At 63.0% G+C, this 20,766-nt stretch overlaps 6 pseudogenes; all 6 read right to left on the bottom strand.

Annotated features, from left to right (window-relative positions):
• Positions 1–265: 265 nt before the first annotated feature.
• LOC142874037 (uncharacterized) lies at positions 266–384 on the bottom strand (annotated as a pseudogene).
• A 3,761-nt stretch (positions 385–4,145) lies between these two features.
• Positions 4,146–4,264, bottom strand: LOC142874035 (uncharacterized; annotated as a pseudogene).
• A 3,764-nt stretch (positions 4,265–8,028) lies between these two features.
• LOC142874034 (uncharacterized) lies at positions 8,029–8,147 on the bottom strand (annotated as a pseudogene).
• Positions 8,148–11,913: 3,766 nt separating this feature from the next.
• LOC142874033 (uncharacterized) lies at positions 11,914–12,032 on the bottom strand (annotated as a pseudogene).
• A 3,761-nt stretch (positions 12,033–15,793) lies between these two features.
• LOC142874032 (uncharacterized) lies at positions 15,794–15,912 on the bottom strand (annotated as a pseudogene).
• A 3,766-nt stretch (positions 15,913–19,678) lies between these two features.
• On the bottom strand, positions 19,679–19,797 carry LOC142874031 (uncharacterized; annotated as a pseudogene).
• Positions 19,798–20,766: the final 969 nt, after the last annotated feature.

Genomic DNA, 20,766 nt, shown 5'->3' with positions numbered 1-20,766 from the left:
TCAGACTCTCAAGGTTTCCTCCAGCGTGTCGGTTCCCACAGAGCAGACCTTTGGTCTGAGACCTGACAGTCCAGATGCCACGCATCCTGCCGCGTGGCGGCGGTGTCGCGGCTTGGGACAAGAGGAGGCCCCACGGTGCGGGCTGGGGCGCCAGGCACCGCGCGGGCGCTGAGGGTGGGGGTGACCCCCACCCCGGGCCGCCGCCGCGCTCCCAGAAAGGGGACAGAACAAGAGGCAAAAAAAAAAAAAAAAAAAAAAAAGCAGCAGCCTGTGGCACCCGGTATTCCCAGGCGGTCTCCCATCCAAGTACTAACCGGGCCCGACCCTGCTTAGCTTCCCAGACCAGACGAGATCGGGGGCGTTCAGGGTGGTGTGGCCCTAGACGGCGGCGGAGGGCGCCCCTGCCCCGCTCAAGAAGCCGAGCCTCTCTGGGCTTCCCCGCCGCCGCCTCCCGCGCCGGGCCGGGCCGGTTGAGTTCGCCGGCCGGGTCCCGCGGGCTCCCAGGGACGGGGGTGATGGGCGGGGCGGGGCGGGGCGGGGGGCTGTCTCTCTCTACACACACACACACACTCACACTCACTCACACTCACACAAGATGCGCCTCCACGGCTGGACTCGCCAAGGTGGAGCCCTCCCAGCCCCCCTCGTCTCCTCGCCAGGCCTCCTTCACCTACCCGCTGCCCACCCCCAGCGCGTCGCTGCCGCTGACTGCGCACGCGCGGGACGCTCGCCCTTTGACCCCAGCCAGGGGCCGCCCTCCCCCACAACCCCTTTCAGCTGCGCCCCCCCCTCGCCCTGTGGGTGGGCTGCCGCCTATTCCCCCGGGCCAGGGCTGGGGCACAGCCAGTGTATGGGGCGTCTCTCTCTGGGGATGTGTCCCATGGGTGGGGTGGGGTGGCGTGGTTTGGGGGGCGCTGAAGAAATCAGTCCCCTCCATCTCCTACCTCTGGAAAACGCCCAAGCCCGTGGAGAACTGCCGGCACCGCTTCGTGGGGGCCGGGACCCTCCTCCGTGTCCTCCTGTGGCCCAGTCCAAGGGGCCTGGGCCTGGCCGGGGCTGCATTGGACCCCGACCACCCTGGCGTGTGGACTCGCTAAAAATCGGCCATTAGATATTGGATTCCAGCTTCCTGGAGGTCATTTCACTAATGAGTGCACCGGAAAGAGTTTCCTAATCCATCTGTGAGGGTGGCAACTGAAAGAGAATTTGAAAGCTGACAGAATAGGCGAGGGAAGGCATAGGAGATTTCCGCACCCAGCAAGGAAGACTTTCCCGAAATGGAAGAAAGAAACGAGCAAACAGAGACACCGGTAGCCCGCCCGGAAAAGAGTCTGCCCCTTAGAGAAAGCACCCTGACCAGGTTCACCCGTGGGTGGGTGGCGAGCTAGCGGCGTTCAGAAGAGCGAGGCCCGCAGTCTGTGCGGAAGACTCCTGCGCTCGGGTGTGTGTGGCGGCGCGATTCACAAGCAGCTCTAGACGTTAAACCAAGGAGAAGCCAGGGAGTTCCCAACGCCCCAGGTGTCCTCAGCCCACGACTGGCTGCTGTGGGAATGCGAAGCCCGGCTCCTTGTCTCAGAGCGGGGTTCCCAGGAGGATCAGGCTGAAGCTGGGACTCGGCCTCAAAGTGTCCCCTCGCATGGCCACCCCCTTCCCCTTCCTGCTCCTCTACTCCTGGTGCCCCTCCATCCAGGGGCCAGACCTTAAAGAGTCACCGCAAGAGAATCCTGGTCCCAAAGGAGCCTTCTGGGGGACCGGTGCTGAGAGAGGTTGTGGGCGTGGCCCGCTGGGGCTCTGCCCGACCCAGGGCTGAGAGATGCCACCTCCCAGCTCTGGGTCCCTGCAGGAAGTGTTGGCAAGCACAGGGCCGGTCCTCCAAAGGCCCAGGTGCAGGGAGCCCAGGCCAAGCAGCCTGTGGAAGAAGCCACTTGCCGTGCCACCCCGGGAACAGGACTGCAGGCCCCGGCCCTTCCCACCTCCTCCTCCTCCTCCTCCTCCTCCCCCCCCGCCCCCCCCCACAGGGCACAGGGCTCAGAGACACCTCAGACTCTTGCTACCCAAAGTGCAAAGGGCATCAGTTGCTCCTCCAACCCCCCCGCCCAGCAGACCACGTTGTCCAGCCAGCCCCCGGGCCTCCCTGGGGTGCCCAGCACAAAAGTGCAGACACCCACCGGACCCTCAATCTCAGTTTTCGGATGTTTTTGCCACTCTAAGGACCCGCAGGCCAGCTGGGCCTTCGGGCAGGACAGAGAGCCCCGGAATCCGACGTGGAGAGCTGCGTGTACGTCCCCATCAGGAGGCGGTCCCCACCTCCGCGGCTCTCCCCTTGCGGGGAGCGGCAGCCCAGCCGGCAGCCGCAGGGCCTCAGGGAAGACACCAGGCTGGGCCCCCGCGGCACAGCGGGGGGCACGTCCCCCGCACTCAGGCGACTTAGGGACGGCTGCTGGAGACTGCTGCGGCCACCCTGCTGCCGGGTTTCTGGTGGGCTTCCTGGAAGCAGCGTCCACACCAAGCCCTTGGAAGGCCCAGGCGACGGAGGAGCCGGTCAGGCAGGGGCCCAGGACGGTGAGAGGCCGGGCGGGCGGGAAGGAGCATGTCAGGCAGGGGCAGAGGACGGTGACAGGCCGGGCGGGGAGGAGCCGGTCAGGCGGGGGCCCAGGACAGTGACGGGCCTGGCCGGGGAGGAGTGCGTCAGGCAGGGGCAGAGGAGACGGGCTGGGTAAGGGTTAGGGTGACAGTTAGGGCACAATTCACAATCCCAAAGACGTGGAAGCGACCCGAGTGCCCATCCATCCAGGAGTGCATCAATAAAATGTGGCGCGTGGACACCACGGAGTGCCATTCGGCTGTGAGGAGCAGCGGTGAGAGGGCGCCTCTCGTGTTCTCCTGGCCAGAGCTGGAACCCGTTCCAGTAGGCCAGGTATCCCAAGAATGGACACACGAGCACCACGTGAGCGCGCTCACCAGCAAATTGGTACGAACGGATGGACGCCTAAGTGGACAGAGAGGAATCACCTTCATCGGGTGGGTGTCGGGCGGGTGGGGGGAGGGGAGGGCCATACACATCCATTAGGCATGGGGTGGGTGCGCACCGACTGGGGGATGGGCGCACTTGAAGCTCTGACCCGAGGGGGGAGGCTTGGAGAGGGCAAGGCACCCGACCTTAACATTGGTACCCCCACAATACGCTGGAACAACATGAGAGGTATATGAATAAGAACACAGGGGGGGCCGGGCGCGGTGGCTCACGCCTGTAATCCTAGCTCTCTGGGAGGCCGAGGCGGGCGGATTGCTCCAGGTCAGGAGTTCGAAACCAGCCTGAGCAAGAGCGAGACCCCGTCTCTACTAAAAATAGAAAGAAATTAATTGGCCAACTAATATATATAGAAAAACACAGCCGGGCGTGGTGGTGCATGCCTGTAGTCCCAACTACTCGGGAGGCTGAGGCAGCAGGATTGCTTGAGCCCGGAGATTGAGGTTGCTGTGAGCTAGGCTGACGCCATGGCACTCACTCTAGCCTGGGCAGCAAAACGAGACTCTGTCTCAAAAAAAAAAAAAAAAAAAAGAACGCAGGGGGGAGGGGGGCACGGGCGTCACATGTCACCTGAATACTTGTACTCCCATCATCTGCTTGAAGAGAGAGAGAAAAGAAAATGCAATCATAGAGGTAAGAGACACTTTTTAAAAATAATGAATCCGAAGAGAAAAGTAAAAGGAGGCCTGTGGAGCAGGTCTGGGTGTGACTCCGGATCCCCCAACATCAGGTGCCACCACCAAAGATTCCTGCGTGTAGCCCATAGAACCCCAAAAGCAACGGGACGAGTTCTGGTCACATACTCCCTCAAAATGACATCCTGGCCTTCTTCTGGAACTCCCTCCCCTCTCAGACTCTCAAGGTTTCCTCCAGCGTGTCGGTTCCCACAGAGCAGACCTTTGGTCTGAGACCTGACAGTCCAGATGCCACGCATCCTGCCGCGTGGCGGCGGTGTCGCGGCTTGGGACAAGAGGAGGCCCCACGGTGCGGGCTGGGGCGCCAGGCACCGCGCGGGCGCTGAGGGTGGGGGTGACCCCCACCCCGGGCCGCCGCCGCGCTCCCAGAAAGGGGACAGAACAAGAGGCAAAAAAAAAAAAAAAAAAAAAAAAGCAGCAGCCTGTGGCACCCGGTATTCCCAGGCGGTCTCCCATCCAAGTACTAACCGGGCCCGACCCTGCTTAGCTTCCCAGACCAGACGAGATCGGGGGCGTTCAGGGTGGTGTGGCCCTAGACGGCGGCGGAGGGCGCCCCTGCCCCGCTCAAGAAGCCGAGCCTCTCTGGGCTTCCCCGCCGCCGCCTCCCGCGCCGGGCCGGGCCGGTTGAGTTCGCCGGCCGGGTCCCGCGGGCTCCCAGGGACGGGGGTGATGGGCGGGGCGGGGCGGGGCGGGGGGCTGTCTCTCTCTACACACACACACACACTCACACTCACTCACACTCACACAAGATGCGCCTCCACGGCTGGACTCGCCAAGGTGGAGCCCTCCCAGCCCCCCTCGTCTCCTCGCCAGGCCTCCTTCACCTACCCGCTGCCCACCCCCAGCGCGTCGCTGCCTGCCGCTGACTGCGCACGCGCGGGACGCTCGCCCTTTGACCCCAGCCAGGGGCCGCCCTCCCCCACAACCCCTTTCAGCTGCGCCCCCCCCTCGCCCTGTGGGTGGGCTGCCGCCTATTCCCCCGGGCCAGGGCTGGGGCACAGCCAGTGTATGGGGCTCTCTCTCTGGGGATGTGTCCCATGGGTGGGGTGGGGTGGCGTGGTTTGGGGGGCGCTGAAGAAATCAGTCCCCTCCATCTCCTACCTCTGGAAAACGCCCAAGCCCGTGGAGAACTGCCGGCACCGCTTCGTGGGGGCCGGGACCCTCCTCCGTGTCCTCCTGTGGCCCAGTCCAAGGGGCCTGGGCCTGGCCGGGGCTGCATTGGACCCCGACCACCCTGGCGTGTGGACTCGCTAAAAATCGGCCATTAGATATTGGATTCCAGCTTCCTGGAGGTCATTTCACTAATGAGTGCACCGGAAAGAGTTTCCTAATCCATCTGTGAGGGTGGCAACTGAAAGAGAATTTGAAAGCTGACAGAATAGGCGAGGGAAGGCATAGGAGATTTCCACACCCAGCAAGGAAGACTTTCCCGAAATGGAAGAAAGAAACGAGCAAACAGAGACACCGGTAGCCCGCCCGGAAAAGAGTCTGCCCCTTAGAGAAAGCACCCTGACCAGGTTCACCCGTGGGTGGGTGGCGAGCTAGCGGCGTTCAGAAGAGCGAGGCCCGCAGTCTGTGCGGAAGACACCTGCGCTCGGGTGTGTGTGGCGGCGCGATTCACAAGCAGCTCTAGACGTTAAACCAAGGAGAAGCCAGGGAGTTCCCAACGCCCCAGGTGTCCTCAGCCCACAACTGGCTGCTGTGGGAATGCGAAGCCCGGCTCCTTGTCTCAGAGCGGGGTTCCCAGGAGGATCAGGCTGAAGCTGGGACTCGGCCTCAAAGTGTCCCCTCGCATGGCCACCCCCTTCCCCTTCCTGCTCCTCTACTCCTGGTGCCCCTCCATCCAGGGGCCAGACCTTAAAGAGTCACCGCAAGAGAATCCTGGTCCCAAAGGAGCCTTCTGGGGGACCGGTGCTGAGAGAGGTTGTGGGCATGGCCCGCTGGGGCTCTGCCCGACCCAGGGCTGAGAGATGCCACCTCCCAGCTCTGGGTCCCTGCAGGAAGTGTTGGCAAGCACAGGGCCGGTCCTCCAAAGGCCCAGGTGCAGGGAGCCCAGGCCAAGCAGCCTGTGGAAGAAGCCACTTGCCGTGCCACCCCGGGAACAGGACTGCAGGCCCCGGCCCTTCCCACCTCCTCCTCCTCCTCCTCCTCCTCCCCCCCCGCCCCCCCCCACAGGGCACAGGGCTCAGAGACACCTCAGACTCTTGCTACCCAAAGTGCAAAGGGCATCAGTTGCTCCTCCAACCCCCCCGCCCAGCAGACCACGTTGTCCAGCCAGCCCCCGGGCCTCCCTGGGGTGCCCAGCACAAAAGTGCAGACACCCACCGGACCCTCAATCTCAGTTTTCGGATGTTTTTGCCACTCTAAGGACCCGCAGGCCAGCTGGGCCTTCGGGCAGGACAGAGAGCCCCGGAATCCGACGTGGAGAGCTGCGTGTACGTCCCCATCAGGAGGCGGTCCCCACCTCCGCGGCTCTCCCCTTGCGGGGAGCGGCAGCCCAGCCGGCAGCCGCAGGGCCTCAGGGAAGACACCAGGCTGGGCCCCCGCGGCACAGCGGGGGGCACGTCCCCCGCACTCAGGCGACTTAGGGACGGCTGCTGGAGACTGCTGCGGCCACCCTGCTGCCGGGTTTCTGGTGGGCTTCCTGGAAGCAGCGTCCACACCAAGCCCTTGGAAGGCCCAGGCGACGGAGGAGCCGGTCAGGCAGGGGCCCAGGACGGTGAGAGGCCGGGCGGGCGGGAAGGAGCATGTCAGGCAGGGGCAGAGGACGGTGACAGGCCGGGCGGGGAGGAGCCGGTCAGGCGGGGGCCCAGGACAGTGACGGGCCTGGCCGGGGAGGAGTGCGTCAGGCAGGGGCAGAGGAGACGGGCTGGGTAAGGGTTAGGGTGACAGTTAGGGCACAATTCACAATCGCAAAGACGTGGAAGCGACCCGAGTGCCCATCCATCCAGGAGTGCATCAATAAAATGTGGCGCGTGGACACCACGGAGTGCCATTCGGCTGTGAGGAGCAGCGGTGAGAGGGCGCCTCTCGTGTTCTCCTGGCCAGAGCTGGAACCCGTTCCAGTAGGCCAGGTATCCCAAGAATGGACACACGAGCACCACGTGAGCGCGCTCACCAGCAAATTGGTACGAACGGATGGACGCCTAAGTGGACAGAGAGGAATCACCTTCATCGGGTGGGTGTCGGGCGGGTGGGGGGAGGGGAGGGCCATACACATCCATTAGGCATGGGGTGGGTGCGCACCGACTGGGGGATGGGCGCACTTGAAGCTCTGACCCGAGGGGGGAGGCTTGGAGAGGGCAAGGCACCCGACCTTAACATTGGTACCCCCACAATACGCTGGAACAACATGAGAGGTATATGAATAAGAACACAGGGGGGGCCGGGCGCGGTGGCTCACGCCTGTAATCCTAGCTCTCTGGGAGGCCGAGGCGGGCGGATTGCTCCAGGTCAGGAGTTCGAAACCAGCCTGAGCAAGAGCGAGACCCCGTCTCTACTAAAAATAGAAAGAAATTAATTGGCCAACTAATATATATAGAAAAACACAGCCGGGCGTGGTGGTGCATGCCTGTAGTCCCAACTACTCGGGAGGCTGAGGCAGCAGGATTGCTTGAGCCCGGAGATTGAGGTTGCTGTGAGCTAGGCTGACGCCATGGCACTCACTCTAGCCTGGGCAGCAAAACGAGACTCTGTCTCAAAAAAAAAAAAAAAAAAAAGAACGCAGGGGGGAGGGGGGCACGGGCGTCACATGTCACCTGAATACTTGTACTCCCATCATCTGCTTGAAGAGAGAGAGAAAAGAAAATGCAATCATAGAGGTAAGAGACACTTTTTAAAAATAATGAATCCGAAGAGAAAAGTAAAAGGAGGCCTGTGGAGCAGGTCTGGGTGTGACTCCGGATCCCCCAACATCAGGTGCCACCACCAAAGATTCCTGCGTGTAGCCCATAGAACCCCAAAAGCAACGGGACGAGTTCTGGTCACATACTCCCTCAAAATGACATCCTGGCCTTCTTCTGGAACTCCCTCCCCTCTCAGACTCTCAAGGTTTCCTCCAGCGTGTCGGTTCCCACAGAGCAGACCTTTGGTCTGAGACCTGACAGTCCAGATGCCACGCATCCTGCCGCGTGGCGGCGGTGTCGCGGCTTGGGACAAGAGGAGGCCCCACGGTGCGGGCTGGGGCGCCAGGCACCGCGCGGGCGCTGAGGGTGGGGGTGACCCCCACCCCGGGCCGCCGCCGCGCTCCCAGAAAGGGGACAGAACAAGAGGCAAAAAAAAAAAAAAAAAAAAAAAAGCAGCAGCCTGTGGCACCCGGTATTCCCAGGCGGTCTCCCATCCAAGTACTAACCGGGCCCGACCCTGCTTAGCTTCCCAGACCAGACGAGATCGGGGGCGTTCAGGGTGGTGTGGCCCTAGACGGCGGCGGAGGGCGCCCCTGCCCCGCTCAAGAAGCCGAGCCTCTCTGGGCTTCCCCGCCGCCGCCTCCCGCGCCGGGCCGGGCCGGTTGAGTTCGCCGGCCGGGTCCCGCGGGCTCCCAGGGACGGGGGTGATGGGCGGGGCGGGGCGGGGCGGGGGGCTGTCTCTCTCTACACACACACACACACTCACACTCACTCACACTCACACAAGATGCGCCTCCACGGCTGGACTCGCCAAGGTGGAGCCCTCCCAGCCCCCCTCGTCTCCTCGCCAGGCCTCCTTCACCTACCCGCTGCCCACCCCCAGCGCGTCGCTGCCTGCCGCTGACTGCGCACGCGCGGGACGCTCGCCCTTTGACCCCAGCCAGGGGCCGCCCTCCCCCACAACCCCTTTCAGCTGCGCCCCCCCCTCGCCCTGTGGGTGGGCTGCCGCCTATTCCCCCGGGCCAGGGCTGGGGCACAGCCAGTGTATGGGGCGTCTCTCTCTGGGGATGTGTCCCATGGGTGGGGTGGGGTGGCGTGGTTTGGGGGGCGCTGAAGAAATCAGTCCCCTCCATCTCCTACCTCTGGAAAACGCCCAAGCCCGTGGAGAACTGCCGGCACCGCTTCGTGGGGGCCGGGACCCTCCTCCGTGTCCTCCTGTGGCCCAGTCCAAGGGGCCTGGGCCTGGCCGGGGCTGCATTGGACCCCGACCACCCTGGCGTGTGGACTCGCTAAAAATCGGCCATTAGATATTGGATTCCAGCTTCCTGGAGGTCATTTCACTAATGAGTGCACCGGAAAGAGTTTCCTAATCCATCTGTGAGGGTGGCAACTGAAAGAGAATTTGAAAGCTGACAGAATAGGCGAGGGAAGGCATAGGAGATTTCCACACCCAGCAAGGAAGACTTTCCCGAAATGGAAGAAAGAAACGAGCAAACAGAGACACCGGTAGCCCGCCCGGAAAAGAGTCTGCCCCTTAGAGAAAGCACCCTGACCAGGTTCACCCATGGGTGGGTGGCGAGCTAGCGGCGTTCAGAAGAGCGAGGCCCGCAGTCTGTGCGGAAGACACCTGCGCTCGGGTGTGTGTGGCGGCGCGATTCACAAGCAGCTCTAGACGTTAAACCAAGGAGAAGCCAGGGAGTTCCCAACGCCCCAGGTGTCCTCAGCCCACAACTGGCTGCTGTGGGAATGCGAAGCCCGGCTCCTTGTCTCAGAGCGGGGTTCCCAGGAGGATCAGGCTGAAGCTGGGACTCGGCCTCAAAGTGTCCCCTCGCATGGCCACCCCCTTCCCCTTCCTGCTCCTCTACTCCTGGTGCCCCTCCATCCAGGGGCCAGACCTTAAAGAGTCACCGCAAGAGAATCCTGGTCCCAAAGGAGCCTTCTGGGGGACCGGTGCTGAGAGAGGTTGTGGGCATGGCCCGCTGGGGCTCTGCCCGACCCAGGGCTGAGAGATGCCACCTCCCAGCTCTGGGTCCCTGCAGGAAGTGTTGGCAAGCACAGGGCCGGTCCTCCAAAGGCCCAGGTGCAGGGAGCCCAGGCCAAGCAGCCTGTGGAAGAAGCCACTTGCCGTGCCACCCCGGGAACAGGACTGCAGGCCCCGGCCCTTCCCACCTCCTCCTCCTCCTCCTCCTCCTCCCCCCCCGCCCCCCCCCCACAGGGCACAGGGCTCAGAGACACCTCAGACTCTTGCTACCCAAAGTGCAAAGGGCATCAGTTGCTCCTCCAACCCCCCCGCCCAGCAGACCACGTTGTCCAGCCAGCCCCCGGGCCTCCCTGGGGTGCCCAGCACAAAAGTGCAGACACCCACCGGACCCTCAATCTCAGTTTTCGGATGTTTTTGCCACTCTAAGGACCCGCAGGCCAGCTGGGCCTTCGGGCAGGACAGAGAGCCCCGGAATCCGACGTGGAGAGCTGCGTGTACGTCCCCATCAGGAGGCGGTCCCCACCTCCGCGGCTCTCCCCTTGCGGGGAGCGGCAGCCCAGCCGGCAGCCGCAGGGCCTCAGGGAAGACACCAGGCTGGGCCCCCGCGGCACAGCGGGGGGCACGTCCCCCGCACTCAGGCGACTTAGGGACGGCTGCTGGAGACTGCTGCGGCCACCCTGCTGCCGGGTTTCTGGTGGGCTTCCTGGAAGCAGCGTCCACACCAAGCCCTTGGAAGGCCCAGGCGACGGAGGAGCCGGTCAGGCAGGGGCCCAGGACGGTGAGAGGCCGGGCGGGCGGGAAGGAGCATGTCAGGCAGGGGCAGAGGACGGTGACAGGCCGGGCGGGGAGGAGCCGGTCAGGCGGGGGCCCAGGACAGTGACGGGCCTGGCCGGGGAGGAGTGCGTCAGGCAGGGGCAGAGGAGACGGGCTGGGTAAGGGTTAGGGTGACAGTTAGGGCACAATTCACAATCGCAAAGACGTGGAAGCGACCCGAGTGCCCATCCATCCAGGAGTGCATCAATAAAATGTGGCGCGTGGACACCACGGAGTGCCATTCGGCTGTGAGGAGCAGCGGTGAGAGGGCGCCTCTCGTGTTCTCCTGGCCAGAGCTGGAACCCGTTCCAGTAGGCCAGGTATCCCAAGAATGGACACACGAGCACCACGTGAGCGCGCTCACCAGCAAATTGGTACGAACGGATGGACGCCTAAGTGGACAGAGAGGAATCACCTTCATCGGGTGGGTGTCGGGCGGGTGGGGGGAGGGGAGGGCCATACACATCCATTAGGCATGGGGTGGGTGCGCACCGACTGGGGGATGGGCGCACTTGAAGCTCTGACCCGAGGGGGGAGGCTTGGAGAGGGCAAGGCACCCGACCTTAACATTGGTACCCCCACAATACGCTGGAACAACATGAGAGGTATATGAATAAGAACACAGGGGGGGCCGGGCGCGGTGGCTCACGCCTGTAATCCTAGCTCTCTGGGAGGCCGAGGCGGGCGGATTGCTCCAGGTCAGGAGTTCGAAACCAGCCTGAGCAAGAGCGAGACCCCGTCTCTACTAAAAATAGAAAGAAATTAATTGGCCAACTAATATATATAGAAAAACACAGCCGGGCGTGGTGGTGCATGCCTGTAGTCCCAACTACTCGGGAGGCTGAGGCAGCAGGATTGCTTGAGCCCGGAGATTGAGGTTGCTGTGAGCTAGGCTGACGCCATGGCACTCACTCTAGCCTGGGCAGCAAAACGAGACTCTGTCTCAAAAAAAAAAAAAAAAAAAAGAACGCAGGGGGGAGGGGGGCACGGGCGTCACATGTCACCTGAATACTTGTACTCCCATCATCTGCTTGAAGAGAGAGAGAAAAGAAAATGCAATCATAGAGGTAAGAGACACTTTTTAAAAATAATGAATCCGAAGAGAAAAGTAAAAGGAGGCCTGTGGAGCAGGTCTGGGTGTGACTCCGGATCCCCCAACATCAGGTGCCACCACCAAAGATTCCTGCGTGTAGCCCATAGAACCCCAAAAGCAACGGGACGAGTTCTGGTCACATACTCCCTCAAAATGACATCCTGGCCTTCTTCTGGAACTCCCTCCCCTCTCAGACTCTCAAGGTTTCCTCCAGCGTGTCGGTTCCCACAGAGCAGACCTTTGGTCTGAGACCTGACAGTCCAGATGCCACGCATCCTGCCGCGTGGCGGCGGTGTCGCGGCTTGGGACAAGAGGAGGCCCCACGGTGCGGGCTGGGGCGCCAGGCACCGCGCGGGCGCTGAGGGTGGGGGTGACCCCCACCCCGGGCCGCCGCCGCGCTCCCAGAAAGGGGACAGAACAAGAGGCAAAAAAAAAAAAAAAAAAAAAAAAGCAGCAGCCTGTGGCACCCGGTATTCCCAGGCGGTCTCCCATCCAAGTACTAACCGGGCCCGACCCTGCTTAGCTTCCCAGACCAGACGAGATCGGGGGCGTTCAGGGTGGTGTGGCCCTAGACGGCGGCGGAGGGCGCCCCTGCCCCGCTCAAGAAGCCGAGCCTCTCTGGGCTTCCCCGCCGCCGCCTCCCGCGCCGGGCCGGGCCGGTTGAGTTCGCCGGCCGGGTCCCGCGGGCTCCCAGGGACGGGGGTGATGGGCGGGGCGGGGCGGGGGGCTGTCTCTCTCTACACACACACACACACTCACACTCACTCACACTCACACAAGATGCGCCTCCACGGCTGGACTCGCCAAGGTGGAGCCCTCCCAGCCCCCCTCGTCTCCTCGCCAGGCCTCCTTCACCTACCCGCTGCCCACCCCCAGCGCGTCGCTGCCTGCCGCTGACTGCGCACGCGCGGGACGCTCGCCCTTTGACCCCAGCCAGGGGCCGCCCTCCCCCACAACCCCTTTCAGCTGCGCCCCCCCCTCGCCCTGTGGGTGGGCTGCCGCCTATTCCCCCGGGCCAGGGCTGGGGCACAGCCAGTGTATGGGGCGTCTCTCTCTGGGGATGTGTCCCATGGGTGGGGTGGGGTGGCGTGGTTTGGGGGGCGCTGAAGAAATCAGTCCCCTCCATCTCCTACCTCTGGAAAACGCCCAAGCCCGTGGAGAACTGCCGGCACCGCTTCGTGGGGGCCGGGACCCTCCTCCGTGTCCTCCTGTGGCCCAGTCCAAGGGGCCTGGGCCTGGCCGGGGCTGCATTGGACCCCGACCACCCTGGCGTGTGGACTCGCTAAAAATCGGCCATTAGATATTGGATTCCAGCTTCCTGGAGGTCATTTCACTAATGAGTGCACCGGAAAGAGTTTCCTAATCCATCTGTGAGGGTGGCAACTGAAAGAGAATTTGAAAGCTGACAGAATAGGCGAGGGAAGGCATAGGAGATTTCCACACCCAGCAAGGAAGACTTTCCCGAAATGGAAGAAAGAAACGAGCAAACAGAGACACCGGTAGCCCGCCCGGAAAAGAGTCTGCCCCTTAGAGAAAGCACCCTGACCAGGTTCACCCGTGGGTGGGTGGCGAGCTAGCGGCGTTCAGAAGAGCGAGGCCCGCAGTCTGTGCGGAAGACACCTGCGCTCGGGTGTGTGTGGCGGCGCGATTCACAAGCAGCTCTAGACGTTAAACCAAGGAGAAGCCAGGGAGTTCCCAACGCCCCAGGTGTCCTCAGCCCACAACTGGCTGCTGTGGGAATGCGAAGCCCGGCTCCTTGTCTCAGAGCGGGGTTCCCAGGAGGATCAGGCTGAAGCTGGGACTCGGCCTCAAAGTGTCCCCTCGCATGGCCACCCCCTTCCCCTTCCTGCTCCTCTACTCCTGGTGCCCCTCCATCCAGGGGCCAGACCTTAAAGAGTCACCGCAAGAGAATCCTGGTCCCAAAGGAGCCTTCTGGGGGACCGGTGCTGAGAGAGGTTGTGGGCATGGCCCGCTGGGGCTCTGCCCGACCCAGGGCTGAGAGATGCCACCTCCCAGCTCTGGGTCCCTGCAGGAAGTGTTGGCAAGCACAGGGCCGGTCCTCCAAAGGCCCAGGTGCAGGGAGCCCAGGCCAAGCAGCCTGTGGAAGAAGCCACTTGCCGTGCCACCCCGGGAACAGGACTGCAGGCCCCGGCCCTTCCCACCTCCTCCTCCTCCTCCTCCTCCTCCCCCCCCGCCCCCCCCCCACAGGGCACAGGGCTCAGAGACACCTCAGACTCTTGCTACCCAAAGTGCAAAGGGCATCAGTTGCTCCTCCAACCCCCCCGCCCAGCAGACCACGTTGTCCAGCCAGCCCCCGGGCCTCCCTGGGGTGCCCAGCACAAAAGTGCAGACACCCACCGGACCCTCAATCTCAGTTTTCGGATGTTTTTGCCACTCTAAGGACCCGCAGGCCAGCTGGGCCTTCGGGCAGGACAGAGAGCCCCGGAATCCGACGTGGAGAGCTGCGTGTACGTCCCCATCAGGAGGCGGTCCCCACCTCCGCGGCTCTCCCCTTGCGGGGAGCGGCAGCCCAGCGGGCAGCCGCAGGGCCTCAGGGAAGACACCAGGCTGGGCCCCCGCGGCACAGCGGGGGGCACGTCCCCCGCACTCAGGCGACTTAGGGACGGCTGCTGGAGACTGCTGCGGCCACCCTGCTGCCGGGTTTCTGGTGGGCTTCCTGGAAGCAGCGTCCACACCAAGCCCTTGGAAGGCCCAGGCGACGGAGGAGCCGGTCAGGCAGGGGCCCAGGACGGTGAGAGGCCGGGCGGGCGGGAAGGAGCATGTCAGGCAGGGGCAGAGGACGGTGACAGGCCGGGCGGGGAGGAGCCGGTCAGGCGGGGGCCCAGGACAGTGACGGGCCTGGCCGGGGAGGAGTGCGTCAGGCAGGGGCAGAGGAGACGGGCTGGGTAAGGGTTAGGGTGACAGTTAGGGCACAATTCACAATCGCAAAGACGTGGAAGCGACCCGAGTGCCCATCCATCCAGGAGTGCATCAATAAAATGTGGCGCGTGGACACCACGGAGTGCCATTCGGCTGTGAGGAGCAGCGGTGAGAGGGCGCCTCTCGTGTTCTCCTGGCCAGAGCTGGAACCCGTTCCAGTAGGCCAGGTATCCCAAGAATGGACACACGAGCACCACGTGAGCGCGCTCACCAGCAAATTGGTACGAACGGATGGACGCCTAAGTGGACAGAGAGGAATCACCTTCATCGGGTGGGTGTCGGGCGGGTGGGGGGAGGGGAGGGCCATACACATCCATTAGGCATGGGGTGGGTGCGCACCGACTGGGGGATGGGCGCACTTGAAGCTCTGACCCGAGGGGGGAGGCTTGGAGAGGGCAAGGCACCCGACCTTAACATTGGTACCCCCACAATACGCTGGAACAACATGAGAGGTATATGAATAAGAACACAGGGGGGGCCGGGCGCGGTGGCTCACGCCTGTAATCCTAGCTCTCTGGGAGGCCGAGGCGGGCGGATTGCTCCAGGTCAGGAGTTCGAAACCAGCCTGAGCAAGAGCGAGACCCCGTCTCTACTAAAAATAGAAAGAAATTAATTGGCCAACTAATATATATAGAAAAACACAGCCGGGCGTGGTGGTGCATGCCTGTAGTCCCAACTACTCGGGAGGCTGAGGCAGCAGGATTGCTTGAGCCCGGAGATTGAGGTTGCTGTGAGCTAGGCTGACGCCATGGCACTCACTCTAGCCTGGGCAGCAAAACGAGACTCTGTCTCAAAAAAAAAAAAAAAAAAAAGAACGCAGGGGGGAGGGGGGCACGGGCGTCACATGTCACCTGAATACTTGTACTCCCATCATCTGCTTGAAGAGAGAGAGAAAAGAAAATGCAATCATAGAGGTAAGAGACACTTTTTAAAAATAATGAATCCGAAGAGAAAAGTAAAAGGAGGCCTGTGGAGCAGGTCTGGGTGTGACTCCGGATCCCCCAACATCAGGTGCCACCACCAAAGATTCCTGCGTGTAGCCCATAGAACCCCAAAAGCAACGGGACGAGTTCTGGTCACATACTCCCTCAAAATGACATCCTGGCCTTCTTCTGGAACTCCCTCCCCTCTCAGACTCTCAAGGTTTCCTCCAGCGTGTCGGTTCCCACAGAGCAGACCTTTGGTCTGAGACCTGACAGTCCAGATGCCACGCATCCTGCCGCGTGGCGGCGGTGTCGCGGCTTGGGACAAGAGGAGGCCCCACGGTGCGGGCTGGGGCGCCAGGCACCGCGCGGGCGCTGAGGGTGGGGGTGACCCCCACCCCGGGCCGCCGCCGCGCTCCCAGAAAGGGGACAGAACAAGAGGCAAAAAAAAAAAAAAAAAAAAAAAAGCAGCAGCCTGTGGCACCCGGTATTCCCAGGCGGTCTCCCATCCAAGTACTAACCGGGCCCGACCCTGCTTAGCTTCCCAGACCAGACGAGATCGGGGGCGTTCAGGGTGGTGTGGCCCTAGACGGCGGCGGAGGGCGCCCCTGCCCCGCTCAAGAAGCCGAGCCTCTCTGGGCTTCCCCGCCGCCGCCTCCCGCGCCGGGCCGGGCCGGTTGAGTTCGCCGGCCGGGTCCCGCGGGCTCCCAGGGACGGGGGTGATGGGCGGGGCGGGGCGGGGCGGGGGGCTGTCTCTCTCTACACACACACACACACTCACACTCACTCACACTCACACAAGATGCGCCTCCACGGCTGGACTCGCCAAGGTGGAGCCCTCCCAGCCCCCCTCGTCTCCTCGCCAGGCCTCCTTCACCTACCCGCTGCCCACCCCCAGCGCGTCGCTGCCTGCCGCTGACTGCGCACGCGCGGGACGCTCGCCCTTTGACCCCAGCCAGGGGCCGCCCTCCCCCACAACCCCTTTCAGCTGCGCCACCCCCCTCGCCCTGTGGGTGGGCTGCCGCCTATTCCCCCGGGCCAGGGCTGGGGCACAGCCAGTGTATGGGGCGTCTCTCTCTGGGGATGTGTCCCATGGGTGGGGTGGGGTGGCGTGGTTTGGGGGGCGCTGAAGAAATCAGTCCCCTCCATCTCCTACCTCTGGAAAACGCCCAAGCCCGTGGAGAACTGCCGGCACCGCTTCGTGGGGGCCGGGACCCTCCTCCGTGTCCTCCTGTGGCCCAGTCCAAGGGGCCTGGGCCTGGCCGGGGCTGCATTGGACCCCGACCACCCTGGCGTGTGGACTCGCTAAAAATCGGCCATTAGATATTGGATTCCAGCTTCCTGGAGGTCATTTCACTAATGAGTGCACCGGAAAGAGTTTCCTAATCCATCTGTGAGGGTGGCAACTGAAAGAGAATTTGAAAGCTGACAGAATAGGCGAGGGAAGGCATAGGAGATTTCCACACCCAGCAAGGAAGACTTTCCCGAAATGGAAGAAAGAAACGAGCAAACAGAGACACCGGTAGCCCGCCCGGAAAAGAGTCTGCCCCTTAGAGAAAGCACCCTGACCAGGTTCACCCGTGGGTGGGTGGCGAGCTAGCGGCGTTCAGAAGAGCGAGGCCCGCAGTCTGTGCGGAAGACACCTGCGCTCGGGTGTGTGTGGCGGCGCGATTCACAAGCAGCTCTAGACGTTAAACCAAGGAGAAGCCAGGGAGTTCCCAACGCCCCAGGTGTCCTCAGCCCACAACTGGCTGCTGTGGGAATGCGAAGCCCGGCTCCTTGTCTCAGAGCGGGGTTCCCAGGAGGATCAGGCTGAAGCTGGGACTCGGCCTCAAAGTGTCCCCTCGCATGGCCACCCCCTTCCCCTTCCTGCTCCTCTACTCCTGGTGCCCCTCCATCCAGGGGCCAGACCTTAAAGAGTCACCGCAAGAGAATCCTGGTCCCAAAGGAGCCTTCTGGGGGACCGGTGCTGAGAGAGGTTGTGGGCATGGCCCGCTGGGGCTCTGCCCGACCCAGGGCTGAGAGATGCCACCTCCCAGCTCTGGGTCCCTGCAGGAAGTGTTGGCAAGCACAGGGCCGGTCCTCCAAAGGCCCAGGTGCAGGGAGCCCAGGCCAAGCAGCCTGTGGAAGAAGCCACTTGCCGTGCCACCCCGGGAACAGGACTGCAGGCCCCGGCCCTTCCCACCTCCTCCTCCTCCTCCTCCTCCTCCCCCCCCGCCCCCCCCCACAGGGCACAGGGCTCAGAGACACCTCAGACTCTTGCTACCCAAAGTGCAAAGGGCATCAGTTGCTCCTCCAACCCCCCCGCCCAGCAGACCACGTTGTCCAGCCAGCCCCCGGGCCTCCCTGGGGTGCCCAGCACAAAAGTGCAGACACCCACCGGACCCTCAATCTCAGTTTTCGGATGTTTTTGCCACTCTAAGGACCCGCAGGCCAGCTGGGCCTTCGGGCAGGACAGAGAGCCCCGGAATCCGACGTGGAGAGCTGCGTGTACGTCCCCATCAGGAGGCGGTCCCCACCTCCGCGGCTCTCCCCTTGCGGGGAGCGGCAGCCCAGCGGGCAGCCGCAGGGCCTCAGGGAAGACACCAGGCTGGGCCCCCGCGGCACAGCGGGGGGCACGTCCCCCGCACTCAGGCGACTTAGGGACGGCTGCTGGAGACTGCTGCGGCCACCCTGCTGCCGGGTTTCTGGTGGGCTTCCTGGAAGCAGCGTCCACACCAAGCCCTTGGAAGGCCCAGGCGACGGAGGAGCCGGTCAGGCAGGGGCCCAGGACGGTGAGAGGCCGGGCGGGCGGGAAGGAGCATGTCAGGCAGGGGCAGAGGACGGTGACAGGCCGGGCGGGGAGGAGCCGGTCAGGCGGGGGCCCAGGACAGTGACGGGCCTGGCCGGGGAGGAGTGCGTCAGGCAGGGGCAGAGGAGACGGGCTGGGTAAGGGTTAGGGTGACAGTTAGGGCACAATTCACAATCGCAAAGACGTGGAAGCGACCCGAGTGCCCATCCATCCAGGAGTGCATCAATAAAATGTGGCGCGTGGACACCACGGAGTGCCATTCGGCTGTGAGGAGCAGCGGTGAGAGGGCGCCTCTCGTGTTCTCCTGGCCAGAGCTGGAACCCGTTCCAGTAGGCCAGGTATCCCAAGAATGGACACACGAGCACCACGTGAGCGCGCTCACCAGCAAATTGGTACGAACGGATGGACGCCTAAGTGGACAGAGAGGAATCACCTTCATCGGGTGGGTGTCGGGCGGGTGGGGGGAGGGGAGGGCCATACACATCCATTAGGCATGGGGTGGGTGCGCACCGACTGGGGGATGGGCGCACTTGAAGCTCTGACCCGAGGGGGGAGGCTTGGAGAGGGCAAGGCACCCGACCTTAACATTGGTACCCCCACAATACGCTGGAACAACATGAGAGGTATATGAATAAGAACACAGGGGGGGCCGGGCGCGGTGGCTCACGCCTGTAATCCTAGCTCTCTGGGAGGCCGAGGCGGGCGGATTGCTCCAGGTCAGGAGTTCGAAACCAGCCTGAGCAAGAGCGAGACCCCGTCTCTACTAAAAATAGAAAGAAATTAATTGGCCAACTAATATATATAGAAAAACACAGCCGGGCGTGGTGGTGCATGCCTGTAGTCCCAACTACTCGGGAGGCTGAGGCAGCAGGATTGCTTGAGCCCGGAGATTGAGGTTGCTGTGAGCTAGGCTGACGCCATGGCACTCACTCTAGCCTGGGCAGCAAAACGAGACTCTGTCTCAAAAAAAAAAAAAAAAAAAAGAACGCAGGGGGGAGGGGGGCACGGGCGTCACATGTCACCTGAATACTTGTACTCCCATCATCTGCTTGAAGAGAGAGAGAAAAGAAAATGCAATCATAGAGGTAAGAGACACTTTTTAAAAATAATGAATCCGAAGAGAAAAGTAAAAGGAGGCCTGTGGAGCAGGTCTGGGTGTGACTCCGGATCCCCCAACATCAGGTGCCACCACCAAAGATTCCTGCGTGTAGCCCATAGAACCCCAAAAGCAACGGGACGAGTTCTGGTCACATACTCCCTCAAAATGACATCCTGGCCTTCTTCTGGAACTCCCTCCCCTCTCAGACTCTCAAGGTTTCCTCCAGCGTGTCGGTTCCCACAGAGCAGACCTTTGGTCTGAGACCTGACAGTCCAGATGCCACGCATCCTGCCGCGTGGCGGCGGTGTCGCGGCTTGGGACAAGAGGAGGCCCCACGGTGCGGGCTGGGGCGCCAGGCACCGCGCGGGCGCTGAGGGTGGGGGTGACCCCCACCCCGGGCCGCCGCCGCGCTCCCAGAAAGGGGACAGAACAAGAGGCAAAAAAAAAAAAAAAAAAAAAAAAGCAGCAGCCTGTGGCACCCGGTATTCCCAGGCGGTCTCCCATCCAAGTACTAACCGGGCCCGACCCTGCTTAGCTTCCCAGACCAGACGAGATCGGGGGCGTTCAGGGTGGTGTGGCCCTAGACGGCGGCGGAGGGCGCCCCTGCCCCGCTCAAGAAGCCGAGCCTCTCTGGGCTTCCCCGCCGCCGCCTCCCGCGCCGGGCCGGGCCGGTTGAGTTCGCCGGCCGGGTCCCGCGGGCTCCCAGGGACGGGGGTGATGGGCGGGGCGGGGCGGGGCGGGGGGCTGTCTCTCTCTACACACACACACACACTCACACTCACTCACACTCACACAAGATGCGCCTCCACGGCTGGACTCGCCAAGGTGGAGCCCTCCCAGCCCCCCTCGTCTCCTCGCCAGGCCTCCTTCACCTACCCGCTGCCCACCCCCAGCGCGTCGCTGCCTGCCGCTGACTGCGCACGCGCGGGACGCTCGCCCTTTGACCCCAGCCAGGGGCCGCCCTCCCCCACAACCCCTTTCAGCTGCGCCACCCCCCTCGCCCTGTGGGTGGGCTGCCGCCTATTCCCCCGGGCCAGGGCTGGGGCACAGCCAGTGTATGGGGCGTCTCTCTCTGGGGATGTGTCCCATGGGTGGGGTGGGGTGGCGTGGTTTGGGGGGCGCTGAAGAAATCAGTCCCCTCCATCTCCTACCTCTGGAAAACGCCCAAGCCCGTGGAGAACTGCCGGCACCGCTTCGTGGGGGCCGGGACCCTCCTCCGTGTCCTCCTGTGGCCCAGTCCAAGGGGCCTGGGCCTGGCCGGGGCTGCATTGGACCCCGACCACCCTGGCGTGTGGACTCGCTAAAAATCGGCCATTAGATATTGGATTCCAGCTTCCTGGAGGTCATTTCACTAATGAGTGCACCGGAAAGAGTTTCCTAATCCATCTGTGAGGGTGGCAACTGAAAGAGAATTTGAAAGCTGACAGAATAGGCGAGGGAAGGCATAGGAGATTTCCACACCCAGCAAGGAAGACTTTCCCGAAATGGAAGAAAGAAACGAGCAAACAGAGACACCGGTAGCCCGCCCGGAAAAGAGTCTGCCCCTTAGAGAAAG

This window comes from Microcebus murinus, chromosome 11, assembly GCF_040939455.1.
Source record: "Microcebus murinus isolate Inina chromosome 11, M.murinus_Inina_mat1.0, whole genome shotgun sequence".
Taxonomy (NCBI): domain Eukaryota; kingdom Metazoa; phylum Chordata; class Mammalia; order Primates; family Cheirogaleidae; genus Microcebus; species Microcebus murinus.
This window is presented reverse-complemented; position numbering and strand designations above follow the sequence as displayed.